This window comes from Scyliorhinus canicula, chromosome 3 (genome assembly GCF_902713615.1).
Source record: "Scyliorhinus canicula chromosome 3, sScyCan1.1, whole genome shotgun sequence".
Taxonomy (NCBI): domain Eukaryota; kingdom Metazoa; phylum Chordata; class Chondrichthyes; order Carcharhiniformes; family Scyliorhinidae; genus Scyliorhinus; species Scyliorhinus canicula.
Window position 1 is genome coordinate 70,477,771 of NC_052148.1, and position 17,611 is coordinate 70,495,381.

At 43.0% G+C, this 17,611-nt stretch overlaps 1 protein-coding gene and 1 pseudogene across 1 annotated transcript in view; one reads left to right on the top strand and one right to left on the bottom strand.

Annotated features, from left to right (window-relative positions):
• Positions 1 to 17,611, bottom strand: part of kiaa1328 (KIAA1328 ortholog) — a 248,031-nt gene that overhangs the window by 40,759 nt on the left and 189,661 nt on the right.
• On the top strand, positions 14,586 to 14,790 carry LOC119963993 (annotated as a pseudogene).

A 17,611-nucleotide genomic window follows, 5' to 3' on the forward strand; every position in this document is an offset into this window, starting at 1 on the left:
TAAACATATGCGAAGACTGGTTGTAAGGATTTAGCCAGTGTGCATGTGTAGAATACTGGTGTTTTGATGTAGTGTGCTTAACCAGCTATTTGCATAGAGCATATTGGAGGGAAAAACGGGCAATTCTATCACTTCAGTGAAACAACCCAAGGGTGAAGTAGAAGGAGATCTAGGAACATTAGTAATCTTAATGTTTAACATGTTCAGACACTGTAGCAAAGTAAATAGAATAGGCTGTGACTGGTGGAGTGTTGCAAGGATCAGTGCAGGAGCCTCAGCTATTTGAAAAAAGACAGAGAATAGTGTATGTAAGTTTGCTGACAATGCAAAACTAGGAGAGAATGCAAGCTGGGACACAGAGGTTGTGTAGAGATAAAGACAATTGAAGCGAGAGGGCAACAAAATGGCATGCTGAGCATATGTGGAGAAGTGCAAAGTTATTTACTTTTGTACGAAGAATAGAAGAGTACTTTTCTTTTTAAAAAGGCCTCAGACCTCAATGTTGATGTTAAGAGGAACTTGGGTGTACTCGTACGAAGGAATACAAAATTAGCATGCAGGTGCAGCACGCAGTTGGAGAGGTAAATGCAATGTTCTCCCTTTATGGAAAGGGGATTGGAATACAATAAGGAAGTTTTGCTACAATTGTCCAGGACTTTGGTGAGATGACACCTGGAAAGCATGTGTAGTTTTGGTCTCCATATCTAAGGAAGTATGCACTTGAATTAGAGGCAGTACAGTGAAGGTTCAATGGAAGCATTGAAATATGCTCTCTCGTTGTCTCCCCAGAGGTGGCTTGTCTGTCACCTTGAAGATCATTTAAATGGGGATTAAGTAGTTAAATTCACCAAACATTTAAGTAATCTCTTTTTATTAATTTTCTTTCATGTGCAGTTTATGTTTTCCACACAAACTCTGCAAGTGTTGAAGGACAATCTGCCAGATTAGGATGCTGTGTTGAATGAAAGGGGCACAATAATAAAATGACATTTTGATGTGTTGCCCCATAGCCCATTAAACTAAGTGAGCTAAATGTATTTCTGATTTAAAATTATAATATGGCATGTAACTTTAGTGTAGTTTCAATGCATGAAGATGATGTGCTCAAATGATTTGGAGAACACAGGACTCGTTAATTGCTAAAATTGGGACAGAATGCACAGGGGATTGGATGAGGGAATGTTTTCAGCCTCCCTTAGCAAAACTTCAGAACTTGTATTTTTTACTGCCATGTTGAAACTGAAGTCATTTATCCAATGTTTTACACTGATTGATATTGATACAGTCTATTTAACTCAAAGCAGCATTTTCTTTGCAAGCTGCAGTAATAAGTGTTGTGTTGTTAAACTGCTGGATGTTTTGTAGAAGGAAAATCACATTTATATATAAAAGCAAATGCTCGAGTATTTATCAAACTCTTGCCCGTGTGTCTTTTCAGAGAAAAGAACAAATACTTGGGTTTGCCCAGTAAATGATTAAGTGTTTATTCAGAAGACAAAGATTACAGTGCTTTGAATATAGAATTTATAGATTCCGAATTATGCAAAAGAGAGCAGCCTAAAATGAACCAAATGCCAGAGTTAGCCGGATGCAGAAATGAAAAATGAGAACTGAATTGCATTAGAGTTGGAAAGATTTGCCAAAGCCACAGTAGCTGCTTCAGGCAGCAAATAGTGCATTTTTAGAGTACAATAGTGTACACCCCTCTAAACTGACAAAGTACTAGATTCCTGGGTTGTGTTCAGCTGGTAAACAAGAACAGAGGACAGATATACTTTCCTTCCATTCATGATGTAAATGGATGCAAAACGTATGTGATAGAAGATGACAATGTAGCATGATGAACAACTGAATACTGGACATATGTGGATATGGGTTCCGTCAAGAATAGGTCACATTTTGCTGTTAAAATAATGATGAGGCTATTGGTTTCAGTGTTGCTGGTGTGCAAATGGTATGAATATCAGGTAAGGGGCAGATGTGGGGTGAAACAAGGATATTCAAAACATGATGCCTATGCTGCTCTGATCAATTAGTTTCACAAAATACTATCTCAGGTATTGCCTCACTACTGAATTGGATCGAATGGTGCAGTACATTTGAAGTGGAGGTGAACTAAACATGCCACCAAAAATTAATTTCAAGCTCAGTTATTTCAAGTCCATGTAACTTTTAATGATGGAATATCATTAACTATTGCCAATCAGCCTCCCTGGCACTCAAAATGATCTATTACAAATGTGGAGTCTTCAGGTTGTAATCGTTGCTGTAAATAATCAATGTCATTTTTTTTATTTGCCCGTTTGTTTTTACCTGTGACACGTGACTGACTCCCACTCCATTGGGTTAAATTGTTGGCTTTTAAAGCAGACCAAGGCAGGCCAGCAGCACGGTTCAATTCCCGTACCAGCCTCCCCGAACAGGCGGCGGAATGTGGCGACTAGGGGCTTTTCACAGTCACTTAATTGAAGCCGACTTGTGACAATAAACGATTTTCATTTTTCATTTAATTGCTCTGATAAGCGCAGTTCTAACAACACCCAAGAAGCTCAATGCCATCAGGACAAAGCAGCCCAGATGATTGGCACCTCATTCACCACCTTAAACATTCAACTGCACAAGCACCAACACACTGTGTCTGCGGTGTGAAGCGAATAGGAAAGAAATGAAATAAACAATTAGGAAGGTAAAGATTAATTCTGAAATTAACTTAACAGGGAATATGGATATTAGTAAAATAATATTATAATAATAATCTTTATTGTCACAAGTAGGCTGACATTAATACTGCATTGAAGTTACCATGAAAAGCCCCTAGTCGTCATATTCCGACGCCTGTTCGGGTACACGGAGGGAGAATTTAGAATGTCCAATTCACCTAACAATGCGCCTTTTGGGACTTGTGGGAGGAAACCGGAGCACCCGGAGGAAACCCACGCAGACACTGGGAGAACGTGAAGACTCCGCACAGACAGTAACCCAAGCTGGGAATCGAACCTGGGACCCCGGTGCTGTGAAGCAATAGTGCTAACCACTGTGCTACCGTGCCACCCATAATACAGCATAATATAGTAAAACAACAGTAAAATATTTTATAGGCAAATTAATAATAAAGGAAAGTTATGATGGGAAGAGGACAATTAAAGCATCAACAGGGTAATAAACACAGGTAATGATAACAAGGTGGCATAAATATTAAACAATTAATTTGCTTTGGTTTTTATCAGGGAAATAGAACACAGACATGACATTAAATGATGAGATGAGCAATGAGATATGTGCCTTTAAAATAAATAAGGGGTATACTGAATAAACTAAACAAACACAAATGTATGCAGCCCCGGGTCCACATGGATTACATTCAGGTATCTTAAAATAATGTAGGGAAGAGATAGCAGAAGTATCACTACTCATATTCAATAATTCATTTGAAAGATATGTAGTGCCAGAAGATAGGTGGATAGCTAATATAATTCCTTTATTTAAGAAGTGGGATAGAACATGGCATTTGATAAGGTTTCCCATGGTAGGCTTATGCAGAAAGTAAGGAGGCATGGGATAGTAGGAAATTTGGCCAGCTGGATAACGAACTGACTAACCGATAGAAGTCAGAGAGTGGTGGTGGATGGCAAATATTCAGCCTGGAGCCCAGTTACCAGAGGCGTACCGCAGGGATCAGTTCTGTGTCCTCTGTTGTTTGTGATTTTCATTAATGACTTGGATGAGGGCGTTGAAGGGGGGTGGGGGGGTCAGTAAATTTGCAGACGATACGAAGATTGGTGGAGTTGTGGATAGTGAGGAGGGCTGTTGTGGATAGTGAGGAGGGCTGCAAAGAACATAGAACATAGAACAACACAGCGCGGTACAGGCCCTTCGGCCCACGATGTTGCACCGACATGGGAAGTCAAAAACTAAAGGCCATCTAACCTACACTATGCCATTATCATCCATATTCGTATCCAATAAACTTTTAAATGCCCTCAATGTTGGCGAGTTCACTACTGTTGCAGGTAGGGCATTCCACTGCCTCACCACTCTTTGCGTAAAAAACCTACCTCTGACGTCTGTCCTATATCTATTACCCCTCAATTTAAGGCTATGTCCCCTCGTCCTAGCCACCTCCATCCGCGGGAGAAGACTCTCACTGTCCACCCTAATTAACCCTCTCATCATTTTGTATGCCTCTATTAAGTCACCTCTTAACCTTCTTCTCTCTAACGAAAACAACCTCAAGTCCATCAGCCTTTCCTCATAAGATTTTCCCTCCATACCAGGCAACATCCTGGTAAATCTCCTCTGCACCCGTTCCAAAGCTTCCACGGCCTTCCTATAATGAGGCGACCAGAACTGTACGCAATACTCCAAATGCGGCAGTACCAGAGTTTTGTACAGCTGCAACATGACCTCATGGCTCCGGAACTCAATCCCTCTACCAATAAAGGCCAACACACCAGAGGCCTTCTTCATAACCCTATCAACCTGGGTGGCAACTTTCAGGGATCTACGGACATGGACACCGAGATCCCTCTGCTCATCCACACTGCCAAGAATTTTACCATTAGCCAAATATTCCGCATTCCTGTTTTTCTTTCCAAAGTGAATCACCTCACACTTATCTACATTGAACTCCATTTGCCACCTCTCAGCCCAGCTCTGCAGTTTATCTATGTCCCTCTGTAACCTGCAACATCCTTCCACACTGTCTACAACTCCACCGACTTTAGTGTTGTCTGCAAATTTACTCACCCAACCTTCTGTGCCCTCCTCTAGGTCATTTATAAAAATGACAAACAGCAAAGGCCCCAGAACAGATCCTTGTGGTACGCCACTCGTAACTGAACTCCATTCTGAACATTTACCATCAACCACCACCCTCTGTCTTCTTTCAACTAGCCAATTTCTGATCCACATCTCTAAATCACCCTCAATCCCCAGCCTCCGTATTTTCTGCAATAGCCGACCGTGGGGAACCTTATCAAACGCTTTACTGAAATCCATATACACCACATCAACTGCTCTACCCTCGTCTACCTGTTGTCACCTTCTCAAAGAACTCGATAAGATTTGTGAGGCATGACCTACCCTTCACAAAACCATGCTGACTATCCCTAATCATATTATTCCTATCTAGATGATTATAAATCGTATCTCTTATAAACCTCTCCAAGACTTTACCCACAACAGACGTGAGGCTCACCGGCCTATAGTTACCAGGGTTATCTCTACTCCCCTTCTTGAACAAAGGGACCACATTTGCTACCCTCCAGTCCTCTGGCACTATTCCTGTAGCCAATGATGACATAAAAATCAAAGCCAAAGGCTCAGCAATCTCTTCCCTGGCTTCCCAGAGAATCCTAGGATAAATCCCATCAGGCCCCGGGGACGTATCTATTTTCACCTTGTCCAGAATTGCCAACACTTCTTCCCTACGCATCTCAATGCCATCTATTCTAATAGCCTGGGTCTCAGCATTCTCCTCCACAACATTATCTTTTTCCTGAGTGAATACTGACGAAAAGTATTCATTTAGTATCTCGCTTATCTCCTCAGCCTCCACACACAACTTCCCACCACTGTCCTTGACTGGCCCTACTCTTACCCTAGTCATTCTTTTATTCCTGACATACCTATAGAAAGCTTTTGGGTTTTCCTTGATCCTACCTGCCAAAGACTTCTCATGTCCCCTCCTTGCTCGTCTCAGCTCTCTCTTTAGATCCTTCCTCGCTTCCTTGTAACTATCAAGCGCCCCAACTGAAACTTCACGCCTCATCTTCACATAGGCCTCCTTCTTCCTCTTAACAAGAGATTCCACTTCTTTGGTAAACCACGGTTCCCTCGCTCTACCCCATCCTCCCTGCCTGACTGGTACGTACTTATCAAGAACACGCAATAGCTGTTCCTTGAACAAGCTCCACATATCCAGTGTGCCCAACCCTTGCAGCCTACTTCTCCAACCTACACATCCTAAGACATGTCTAATGGCATCAAAATTGCCCTTCCCCCAGCTATAACTCTTGCCCTGCGGGGTATACTTATCCCTTTCCATCACTAACGTAAAGGTCACCGAATTGTGGTCACTGTTTACAAAGTGCTCACCTACCTCCAGATCTAACATCTGGCCTGGTTCATTACCCAAAACCAAATCCAATGTGGCCTCGCCTCTTGTTGGCCTGTCAACATATTGTGTCAGGAAACCCTCCTGCACACATTGTACAAAGAACGACCCATCTAATGTACTCGAACTATATCTTTTCCAGTCAATATTTGGAAAGTTAAAGTCTCCCATAACAACTACCCTGTTACTTTCGCTCTTTTCCAGAATCATCTTCGCCATCTGTGGTAATAGATAGGATGCAGAGCTGGGCTGAGAAGTGGCAGATGGAGTTGAACCCTGAAAAGTGTGAGGTTGTCCATTTTGGAAGGACAAATATGAATGCGGAATACAGGGTTAATGGTAGGGTTCTTGGCAATGTGGAGGAGCAGAGAGATCTTGGGGTCTATGTTCATAGATCTTTGAAAGTTGCCACTCAAGTGGATAGAGCTGTGAAGAAGGCCTATGGTGTGCTCGCTTTCATTAGCAGAGGGATTGAATTTAAGAGCCGTGAGGTGATGATGCAGCTGTACAAAACTTTGGTAAAGCCACATTTGGAGTACTGTGTGCAGTTCTGGTCGCCTCTTCTCAGGAAGGATGTTGAAGCTTTGGAAAAGGTGCAAAGGAGATTTACCAGTATGTTGCCTGGAATGGAGAGTAGGTCTTACGAGGAAAGGTTGAGGGTGCTAGGCCTTTTCTCATTAGAACGGAGAAGGATGAGGGGCGACTTGATAGAGGTTTATAAGATGATCAGGGGAATAGAAATAGATAGAGTACCGAGTAGGGGACATAAATTTAAGGTCAATGGTGGAAGATATAGGGGGATGTCAGAGATAGGTTCTTTACCCAGAGATTAGTGGGGGCATGGAATGCACTGCCTGTGGAAGTAGTTGAGTCGGAAACATTAGGGACCTTCAAGCGGCTATTGGATAGGTACATGGATTACGGTAGAATGAGGGGGTGTAGCTTAATTTGTTCTTAATCAAGGGCAAAAGTTCGACACAACATCGTGGGCCGAAGGGCCTGTTCTGTGCTGTATTTTTCTATGTTCTACGTTCCAACATGTCAAATGAATTATAAACGAGTCAGATGAATATCAGTTAGAAAAAATAATGGAATTCTTACCACAGAGAATAGAACAACATCTGCAAATGAGGCATATAATAATGAATATTCAGCAAGAATTTTAAAAGGGAATACTTATTGAATTTTTGAGGCTATAGTATAGAATGAGTAGGCAATGGTTACGTGAGTAAATGTAATTAATCCGCATTTTCAAAATGTGTGATAAGATGCCCCATGTTATACTAATGAATATGGTCAGAATGGATTGCTAGCTGGCTTCAAGACTGAAAACAGAGATAAAGGATATATGGGGATAAAGGATAGTTGGTCAGAGTGGCAGAACGTGGAAGGTGGTGAACCCCAGGGCGAGTGCAATCACTGCACAGTTTATATTAAAAATTTAGACTTTGGAATCAAAAAAACAATTTAAAAATTCACAACTGACACCTGACTGAGTGGGTATGGGTTGGGGGTGTTGGTGGACAGTCAATACCGAGAAGGACTGCAACAAATTACAGGAAATAAACTTTGAGAATCGGCAAATAATTGGCAAATGGAGTTTAACACAGATAAATGTGAGGTAGAACATTTTGGTGGAAAGAATAGCGGGAATCATGTGTGACTTGGAAGGTACAAGTCCAGGTGGGGTAGAGGAACAAAGAGCACAAATGTACCAATCATGAAAAGTTGTCCCATGGGTTAGCAAGGTCACTAAAAAAAGCAAACCAAGTACTAGGTTTTATTACCACAGGGACAGAATTGAAAAGTAGGAAAGTTATGCAAAACCTCTATTAAACCTTGGTTAGACCACATTTAGAACACTATGTGAAGTTCTGGTTGTCATATTATCAAAAGTACTGAGAGACACTGGAGAGGGTGCAAGACGATTTACAGGGATGATACCAGAAATGTGTAGGTATACATAGCATGGAAGGATTGACAGGCTGCGCCTCTTTGCTTTGAAAAGAGATGGCTGAGGAGTGACCTCTTGGAGGTCTTTAAAATTAGATAGAGTGTTTAGATAGTTTTGGTAGAGTGGACACAGAATATTTCCTCTTGTGGGGTGCAGCAAAACTAGAGGGCACCAATCTAAGACAGTCACCAATAAATGCAATTGGGAATTCAGAAGACGTTTCTTCATCCAAAGAGTATGGAACTTGTCACCAGCAGACTGATTGAAGTGAGTAATATAGATGCATTTAAGGGAACTAGACATGCATATGAAGGAGATGAGAATAGATGATTGCAACGGTAGATTCAAATGAGGAAGGATGGGAGAACTCTGAAATGGGGCATAAACATGAGCATGAACTGGTTGGGATGAATGCCCGATTTCTGTGCCTCATATCTATATAATACAAGATGCAATGCAGCAACCTGTCATAGCTTCTTTGACAGCACCTCACAAACCTGTAACTTCTACTACCTAGAAGAATAAGGGCAGCAAGACCATGAGAACCTGCCACCACATTCCCACACAAGTCACACATTAACCTGATTTAAAAGCAAAATACAGCAAATTCTGGAAATCTGAAATAAAAACAGAAAATGTTGGAACTATTGTATTTGGCAGACCCAAAACCTATTACATTTCTAACTTTCCTCAGTTCTGATGAAAGGTGACAGGCCTGAAATGTTAACTCTGTTTTTCTCTCCACAGGTGCTGCATGACATGCTGAGTATCTCAGTATAAGGTAGACTGTGTTGGCCTAGTAGCACGAGTATGTACTGCGTACCTGGTGGGGGACGTTCTCATGTGTAATGGTGGTATCCATGTCGATGATCTGGCATGTCTTACAGAGCTTGCAATGGCAGGGTTGTGTGGTGTTGTGGTCACTGTTCTCCCGATGGCTGGGTAGTTTGCTGCAAACAATGGCCTGTTTGTGGTTACGCGGTTGTTTGAAGGCAAGTTGTGGCCTTGGCAAGATATTCATCTTCATCGATGAAGTGTTGAAGGCTCCAAAAAAGATGTCGTAGATTCTCCGCTACGCGGAGGTACTGGACGACGAAGGGTACTCTGTCGGTTGTGCCCAGTGTTCGTCTTCTGAGGAGGTCGGTGCGTTTTTTTGCTGTGCCGCGTTGGAACTATCAATCGATGAGTCAAGCGCCATATCCCATTCTTACGAGGGCGTCTTTTAGCGTCTGCAGATGTCTGTTACATTCCTCCTCTTCTGAGCAGATCCTGTGAATACAGAGGGCTTTTGAATAGGCGATGGCTTTTTTAATGTGTTTAGGGTGAAAGCTGGAGAAGTGGAGCATCGTGAGGCTGTGAGCTTGCGGTAAAGCAAAGTGCAGAGGTGACCGTCCTTGATGGAGATGCAAGTGTCCAAGTAAGCAACCGATTCTGGAGAGTAGTCCATGATGAGTCTGATGGTGGAAGGAACATATTGATGTCATTGTATAGTCATTTCAGTGATTCTTCACCGTGGGTCCAAAGGAAAAAAGTGTCATTGATGTATCTGGTGTATAGCGTCGGTTGAAAATTCTGTGCGGTGAAGAGGTCTTGTTCGAACTTGTGCATGAAGATGTTGGCGTATTGAGGTGTGAATTTGGTCCCCTTGGTTGAAGACATTGTGATCCAGGATGAAGCAGATGAGTTTCAGAATTGTGTCTGGAGTTTGGCAGTTGTCGGTGTTGAGTACTGAGGCAGTTGCAGCAATGCTGACGTCATGGGGGATGCTGGTGTAGTGTGCCGAGACGTCCATTGTGATGAGGAATGTTCCTGGTTCAACTGGTCCATGGATGCTGAGTTTCTGTAAGAAGTCTGTTGTGTCGCGACAGAAGCTGGGGGTTCCTTGTACGATGAGTTTAAAGATGTCCTCGATGTAGCCAGAGGTTCTCACACAGGGCCCCATTGCCTGATATGATAGGATGGCCTGGTGCGTTGGCCTGGTGTATTTTCAGGAAGCAGTAGAGATCTCCAACGCGGGGAGTATGTAGGATAAGAGCACATAGGGTGCTCTGAAGGTCTGGATCCAGGTCTTGATTAGTCTACTGAGTTGGCGGATGTGTTCTTTGGCTGGATCTGCGGGTAACTGTCTGTAGTGTAACTGGTTGTTGAGTTGTTTACCCCTTATCCTCAAACTATGACCTCTAGTTCTGGACTGCCCTGCCATCTGGAACATTCTTTCTTAATCTACTCTGTCTAATCCCGTTAGAAGTTTATAAGTTTCTATGAGATCCCCTCTCACTCTTCTAAACTCCAATGAATATAATCCTAGCTGACTTAGTCTCTCCTCATATGACAGTCCCACCATCCCAGGAAGTAGCCTGGTAAACCTTTGCTGCACTCTCTCCACAGCAAGAATATTCTTCCTCAGATAAGGATACCAAAACTGCACACAATACTCCTGGTGCACACCAATGCACCATACAATTGCAGTAAAACACCCTTATTCCTATACTCAGATCCCTTTGCTAGCAAGGCCAGCATACAATTTGCCTGCTGTGCGTGTGCTCTTACTTTCAATGACTGATGCCCAACTAGCTATCAGATTTTAAGCTGAGCTGGTCGTGTAAAATAGGAAAATAATTGTGAATAACTTAAATATATGTTAAGGAAAAGGAATGATACTTGCAATGGCTGTTGCAGGAGCAAGAGTCAGGAGAAAACAATATTCAGGGATGAGACAAAAATACAAATATAACAAATTAGGAAAAGGTAGGTTATTTTTGAGACGGTTATTTAGGTTATTTTGCGCAGCATGGTGGTACAGTGGTTAGCACTGTTGTCTCACAATGTCCAGGGACCTGGAGTCAATTACGGTCTTGGGTGACTGTTTGTGTGGAGTTTGCATTTTCTCCCCGTGGGTTTTTTGTGCGTGGGTTTTCTCTGGGTGCTCTGGTTTCCTCCCATAGTCTAAAGATGCCCAGGTTAGATAGATTAGGCCATTCTAAATTACCCCTCAGTGCCCAAAGGTTAGGTGGGGTTATGGGGATAGGACGAGGGAGTGGGCCTAGGTAGGATGCTCTTTCAGAGGGTCGGTGCAGACTGGATGTGCCAAATGGCCTCCTTCTGCACTGCAGTGATCTACAATATGGCCTCATATAAAATTCTGGAACCATAATGCTAGAATCAGTAAAAGTGATAGCTGTTATATTGCCAAACAAAATTAAACTGAGTTCACTAATTCCTTTAGGGAACAAAATCTGCCACCCTTACCCATTTTGACCTACAACTGATTCCATTTCCAGACCTGCGTGGTTGCGTCTTAACCCCCAACCCCCCCCACCAACCCTCAATGTGGGCTAGCATGTCATGCAGTTATATCAAACACCTACAAAGAAAAACATACAGAATTGTGGGAGCACTTTCACCATGGACAGCAGTGGGTCAAGTAGCTCCTTTTCTGGCAGCACGATGGCTCAGTGGTTAGCACTGCTGCCAAGAGGCAGGTTCGATCCCGGCTCTGCGTCACCATTCGTGTGGAGTTTGCATATTCTCCCTGTGTTTGCATGGGTTTTGCCCCCACAACCCAAAGATGTGTAGGCTCGGTGGATTGGGCATGCTAAATTGCCCCTTAATTGGAAAAAATTAATCGGAATTCTAAATTTATTTTTTTGAAGAGTAGCTCCTTTTCTGGCAAACAAAGAATTTTCCACAACCTTGCTAGCGATGGCCACATCCCCAAAAATGAATTAAAATTCAAAACGATGCTGCATTTTAGACTTAAATGGTTTGTAATACAATGATGCATTTAGAACATTATTTTTTACATTACTAACTTGCACAGAAACCACAAATCCTGATGCTCAATTTTAGGTGAACTTCATTATATATACTGCCAAGTTTTGTGCATAAAGGATTTCAATATGCAAGTTGTAATCAGAAATGAGCTATATGAAAGTGAAGTCCCACAAGGATCAATGCTGGGACCACTGTTGCTCACAACCTGCATAAACTATTAAAGACTTTGGAGAAACAATGTCAAAAGTTCTGGGATGGGGAACATGAGTCAATATTGAGGTGGACTGCAATAAATTAGAAGACAATTATAAACCAGAAATGATCATATAATGAGCAAACGAATTTCAACATAGATTATGAAAAAGAAAGAGGTCACGCGCTACCTGCAAATAGGAATTTAAATGGGGTAGAGGGGCAAATGGACCTCACAAATCACAAAAGTAGTGGTGGAGGTTAATGAGGCCATTAGAAAAGCAAACCAAGCGTGATGATTGGGGCAGCACGGTAGCACAATTGGATAGCACTTTGGCTTCACAGCGCCAGGGTCCCAGGTTCTTTTCCCTGCTGGGTCACTGTCTGTGCGGAGTCTGCACGTTTTCCCCGTGTCTGCATGGGTTTCCTCCGGGTGCTCCGGTTTCCTCCCACAGTCCAAAGATGTGCAGGTTAGGTGGATTGGCCATGCTCAATTGCCCTTAGTGTCCTAAAAGGTTAGGAGGGGTAATTGAGTTACGGGGATAGGATGGAAGTGAGGGCTTAAGTGGGTCGGTGCAGACTTGATGGGCCGAATGGCCTCCTTCTGCACTGTATGTCCTATGATTTATTTCTACTGGACTAGAATGTTGCATTCGAACAGCACCTTTTGAGATCATTGGACATTCAAAGCATTTTAAAGCCAATTAAGTATTTGGAATGTCGTCAATATTGTGATGTAGGAACCAGAGCAGTCAAATGCACACAGCAAGCTTTCACAAACAGCAATGTGATAATCACCAAATAATAAATTTTTATGATTTTAAATGAGGGCGAAATCCCCTGGGGATAACTCTCCTGCTCGGGGATAACTCCCCTGCTCTTCTTCAAAATAGTGCCTTTGGACCAGAGAGGATACAAGGGATCTTAATTTATCACTGCAGCACCTCCCAAACTCGTGACCACCTCGAAGGTCATAGGCAGCAGATAAAATGGAACAGCACCATCTCCATGTTTCCCTCTAAGTCACATATCATCCTGCCTTACATCTATATCACCAATAATTGATCGCCATTGGATCAATCTCCTAAAACTTCCTTTCAGCACTGTGGGAGTACCTTCACCGCACAAATTGCAGCAGTTCAGAAAGTAGCCTCACAACCACCTTCTCAGGACAATTAGATGTGGTAATAAATGGCGTTGCAGCAGTGCTCACATCCTGTGAATGAATGCAAAAGGCTACATCCATCACTAAGACTGTAGTGATTCAAGATAGCAGACAACCACCACTTTTTCATGAGCAATTGGAGATGGACAATAAATATCGGTCTTGCAGGTGGCACCCATATCCCAAGAATGAAACAAATACTCCCAACTAAAGCAGCTAACACTAATTCAACTAGCACCTATAAAAATAGCTGAACAAACATCTAGTTAAACATGGCACTGAGGGTCAATTAAGTCAAAAAAATCTCTGCAGAACCTTTCCAGATGAAATTATTTAGGTGAGGTAAAGTCTGGAATTGAGTACACTATCTGTCAGAGTAATCAGCTAATCGGAGTAATCAGTAATTAAGCCAAATAGCCTCACCTCTTTCCATTTTTCTTGTATTTCAGAAGCATCATGTCAGATTTTAAAATACAGTGTGATTAGTGATATACAATATAATTGTTAAGCTAGAAATGTAACTGAGAAATTATGATGGACTAAATCTATTTCTTTTCAACTTTATTTCATTGTTGCAAGTGCAGTCTGACGGATTGTTAATCTGTGCTTCCAAGGGACTTTAATAAGACGAGGTGAAGTAATATTAATTTTGCATGGTCACAAATACAGACCTTTAATGCATTCCACTGAATCAACAAATGCAATAATCAGAATGCATTTAGCATTCTGTCATAATCTTCTGCAAATTACATTGTAACTATCATCCAAATACATTATTCATAGTCACAGTGTCAGTGTGTGATGAGATATATTGCTGTTTAGGAGATCTTCTAATAAATAAAACAAATGTCTGCAAATAACAGTGTTATATTTTTTCACTTTTATATCAAGATTGTCTCAACAAAGAATGCAAATGTGCACATATGGAGGAAAATGGAAGAAGCAAATCATTCACAATACATAATACTCAATGGGAGTGTTGCACTCTAAGCCTGATTCTTCAAAGAGTATTTGCTGAATCATTGCATACACTATAACAATGACTACTCCTGAGGATATCAAGTACAAATTCTATGAGGACATGGATAGAGATATCACAAATTCTCCACAGGAGGACAATCTCATTGTGATGGGGATTTCAATGCAATTGTAGGAGTTGACTATCAAGCTTGGGATCGTGTCCTGGGAAATGGTCTTCATCGATATGACCAAGGCTTTTGATTCAGTTAATCAGGAAGTGCTACGGAAGATTCTGTCAAAGGCTGGCTGTCCAGAGAAATGCATCAACATCCTCTGACTCCTCCATGACAAGATGTCAGTGACAGTCCACTGATGGAAAGAAAGAAGTCTTCGAGGTCAAGCCTGAAGTCAAGTAGGGATGCGTCATCGCTTCTCGGCCTTCTGGCTAAGGTAAAGTGTAGTATCTGCTCTGCCTTTTGGCTCAGATCTGGTATGTCTCTCTTGTGATATTTCCATCAGGAATTGGATTCAATTTGAATTTGAATTGGTTTTTGGAGCAGGCAAGGAGCTGGATTAGGGGTTCGCCTCTGTCCACACTCTGAGCCCTGGCTTTATAACTCAGAAAAAGTAATAAAAAAATTTTAAAAGTAGGGATGTGTCATTGCCCGCACACTTTTCTCCATCTTCATCCCTCCCATCCTTCACCTGGTAAAGAACAAGATTTCCAGTGGAGTGGACATCATCTACAGGATGGGCAGAAAAGTGTTCAACCTCAACTGATTGAAATCCAAGAGGAAAGCGACATCAACCTCACTACAGGAACGTCAGTATGGGAATGGCAACACCATCTTGCACTCTCTCAGAAGAGAATCTCCAAGCTTTCATGCTCTTAAGGATGAGAGTCTTCAACGATCATGACATCCGTACTTATACTAAGAACCTCAGGTACAAGGCAGGCGTCCTCCCAACTCTTCTATAAAGTTCAAAACACTCAGATTACATACACCACCTAAAGTCCCCGGAGTTGTCCCATCAATGCTGTCTGAGACGGATGCTCTACACCAGCTGGGAGGACAGGTGTACTAACATCAATATCCTTGAAGGAGCCAAGAGCACCAGCATCAAGACCATGATCATCCGAAACCAACTCTGCTGAGCCGGCCTTAGGATACCAGAGACTCAACTGCCAAAGCAAATCATCTTTGCCCACCTAAGGGAAGTTGCCCGAACAAGAGGAGGACAAAGAAAGTGCTTCAAAGGCACTCTGAAGGTTTACCTCAAGAAATGCTGCATAGACGTCAACACTTGGGGGACCCTTGCTTCGAAGAGATCTACTTGGAGGAACCCCCTAATTGAACAGACACAATTCTTCAAGAACACCCAACGGCAAAAGGAGCCTGGAAACGAATACCAGCGATCTTGAGCCCAAGGACCAATCCCACCTCCCGGAAACAGGGGGTGGAGATGCAGCTCTAGGATTGGGGTGATCAGCCACGCAAGGACCCATAGAACCCATGACCACTGACACAGAGTTTTTAGGTGAATGTTCATACTCGTTGACAAGAGATCATTGAAGAAGGTACATATTAATAATACCCAGTGTTGAGTATGGTGATGTTCAATATTGAGGGCTCAAGAATCAATTGCTATTCCCTGCCTTAGTTCTGATCCAATTAGTTTTTCTTTGATTCACACTTAGCAAAAGATTACCTGTTGAGAATTGTCTTTGCTTATATATCAGAACCCAAGGCAGTACAAGGACCAATTCAGCAGTTCTACTGTAACACATTTTCTTCAGTACTTCTATGTAATTCATGGTAATAATGATTGGAAACTGATTAGTGAAATGATGTGGAGCACCTACCTGCCAGCCTGAAAAATATCACTCATTGCCACTTTAATCACTGTGGAGTTTAATCGCTGCTCCAATGTTTCAAGTCAGTGCTTTTTGGATTTTCCTTGGAACACTTGACAAGAATTTACTCGGGATTAAGCAATGGCTGAGTGGCAAAGGCAAATCTTACAGCCACAAAAAAAGGGAATTAAGACAAATTTTAAAGCCACGATTTGGCATAAATTCAAATTATATTCATCCAAAGGACTAATGGATATAGTACTGGAACTAACAAATTCTTCATGGCCACAAGCTAACAACAATTATTTCTATCCACCTCCACCTCCCCAACTCTCTTTCATGATTCAAGAGCAGTATTAATATGACTGATGTTGACAATGATGTGGAGATGCCGGCGTTGGACTGGGGTGAGCACAGTAAGAAGTCTTACAACACCAGGTTAAAGTCCAACAGGTTTGTTTCAAACACGAGCTTTCGGAGCACGGCTCCTTCTTCAGGTGAATGGAAAGGCTTGTTCCAGAAACATTTATATAGACACAGTCAGAGATGCCCCGGAATGCGAGCACCTGCAGGCAATCAAATCATCAAAGATGCAGAGAGAGAGGTAACTCCAGGTTAAAGAGGTGTGAATTGTCCCAAGCCAGTTCAGTCGGTAGGCCTCTGCAAGTCCAGGCTTGTTGGTGGGGGCCGAATGTAATGCGACATGAATCCCAGATCCCGGTTGAGTCCGCATTCATGCGTGCGGAACTTAGCTATAAGTTTTTGTTCAGCAATTTTGCGTTGTCGCGTCTCCTGAAGGCCTCCTTGTAGAATGCTGACCCGGAGATCAGAGGCTGAATGTCCTTGACTGCTGAAGTGTTCCCCAACTGGAAGGGAACAGTCCTGCCTGTTGATAGTCGCACGATGCCCGTTTATTCGTTGTCGCAGTGTCTGCATGGTCTCGCCAATGTACCACGCTTCGGGACATCCTTTCCTGCAGCGTATGAGGTAGACTACATTGGTCGAGTCGCACGAGTATGCGCCGCGTACCTGGTGGGTGGTGTTTCCACGTGTAATGGTGGTGTCCATGTCGATGATCTGGCATGTCTTGCAGAGATTACCCTGGCAGGGTTTTGTGGTGTTGTGGTTGCTGTTCTGAAGGCTGGGTAATTTGCTGCAAACAATGGTTGTTTGAGGTTGCGCGGTTGTTTGAAGGCCAGTAGTGGGGGTGTGGGGATGACCTTGGCAAGATGTCCATCCTCGCTGATGATGTGTTGGAGGCTGCGAAGAAGATGTCGTAGTTTCTCCGCCCCAGGGAAGTACTGGACGACGAAGGGTACTCTGTCAGTGGTGTCCCGTGTTTGTCTTCTGAGGAGGTCGGTGCGGTTTTTTGCTGTGGCGCGGTGGAACTGTCGATCAATGAGTCGAGCGCCATATCCCGTTCGTACGAGGGCATCTTTCAGCATCTGTAGGTGTCTGTTGCGCTCCTCCTTGTCTGAGCAGGTCACTGACGGGGGGAGGTCACTGACGGGGGGAGGTCACTGACGGGGGGAGGTCACTGACAGGGGAGGTCACTGACGAGGGGAGGTCTCTGACGGGGGGGAGGTCTCTGACGGG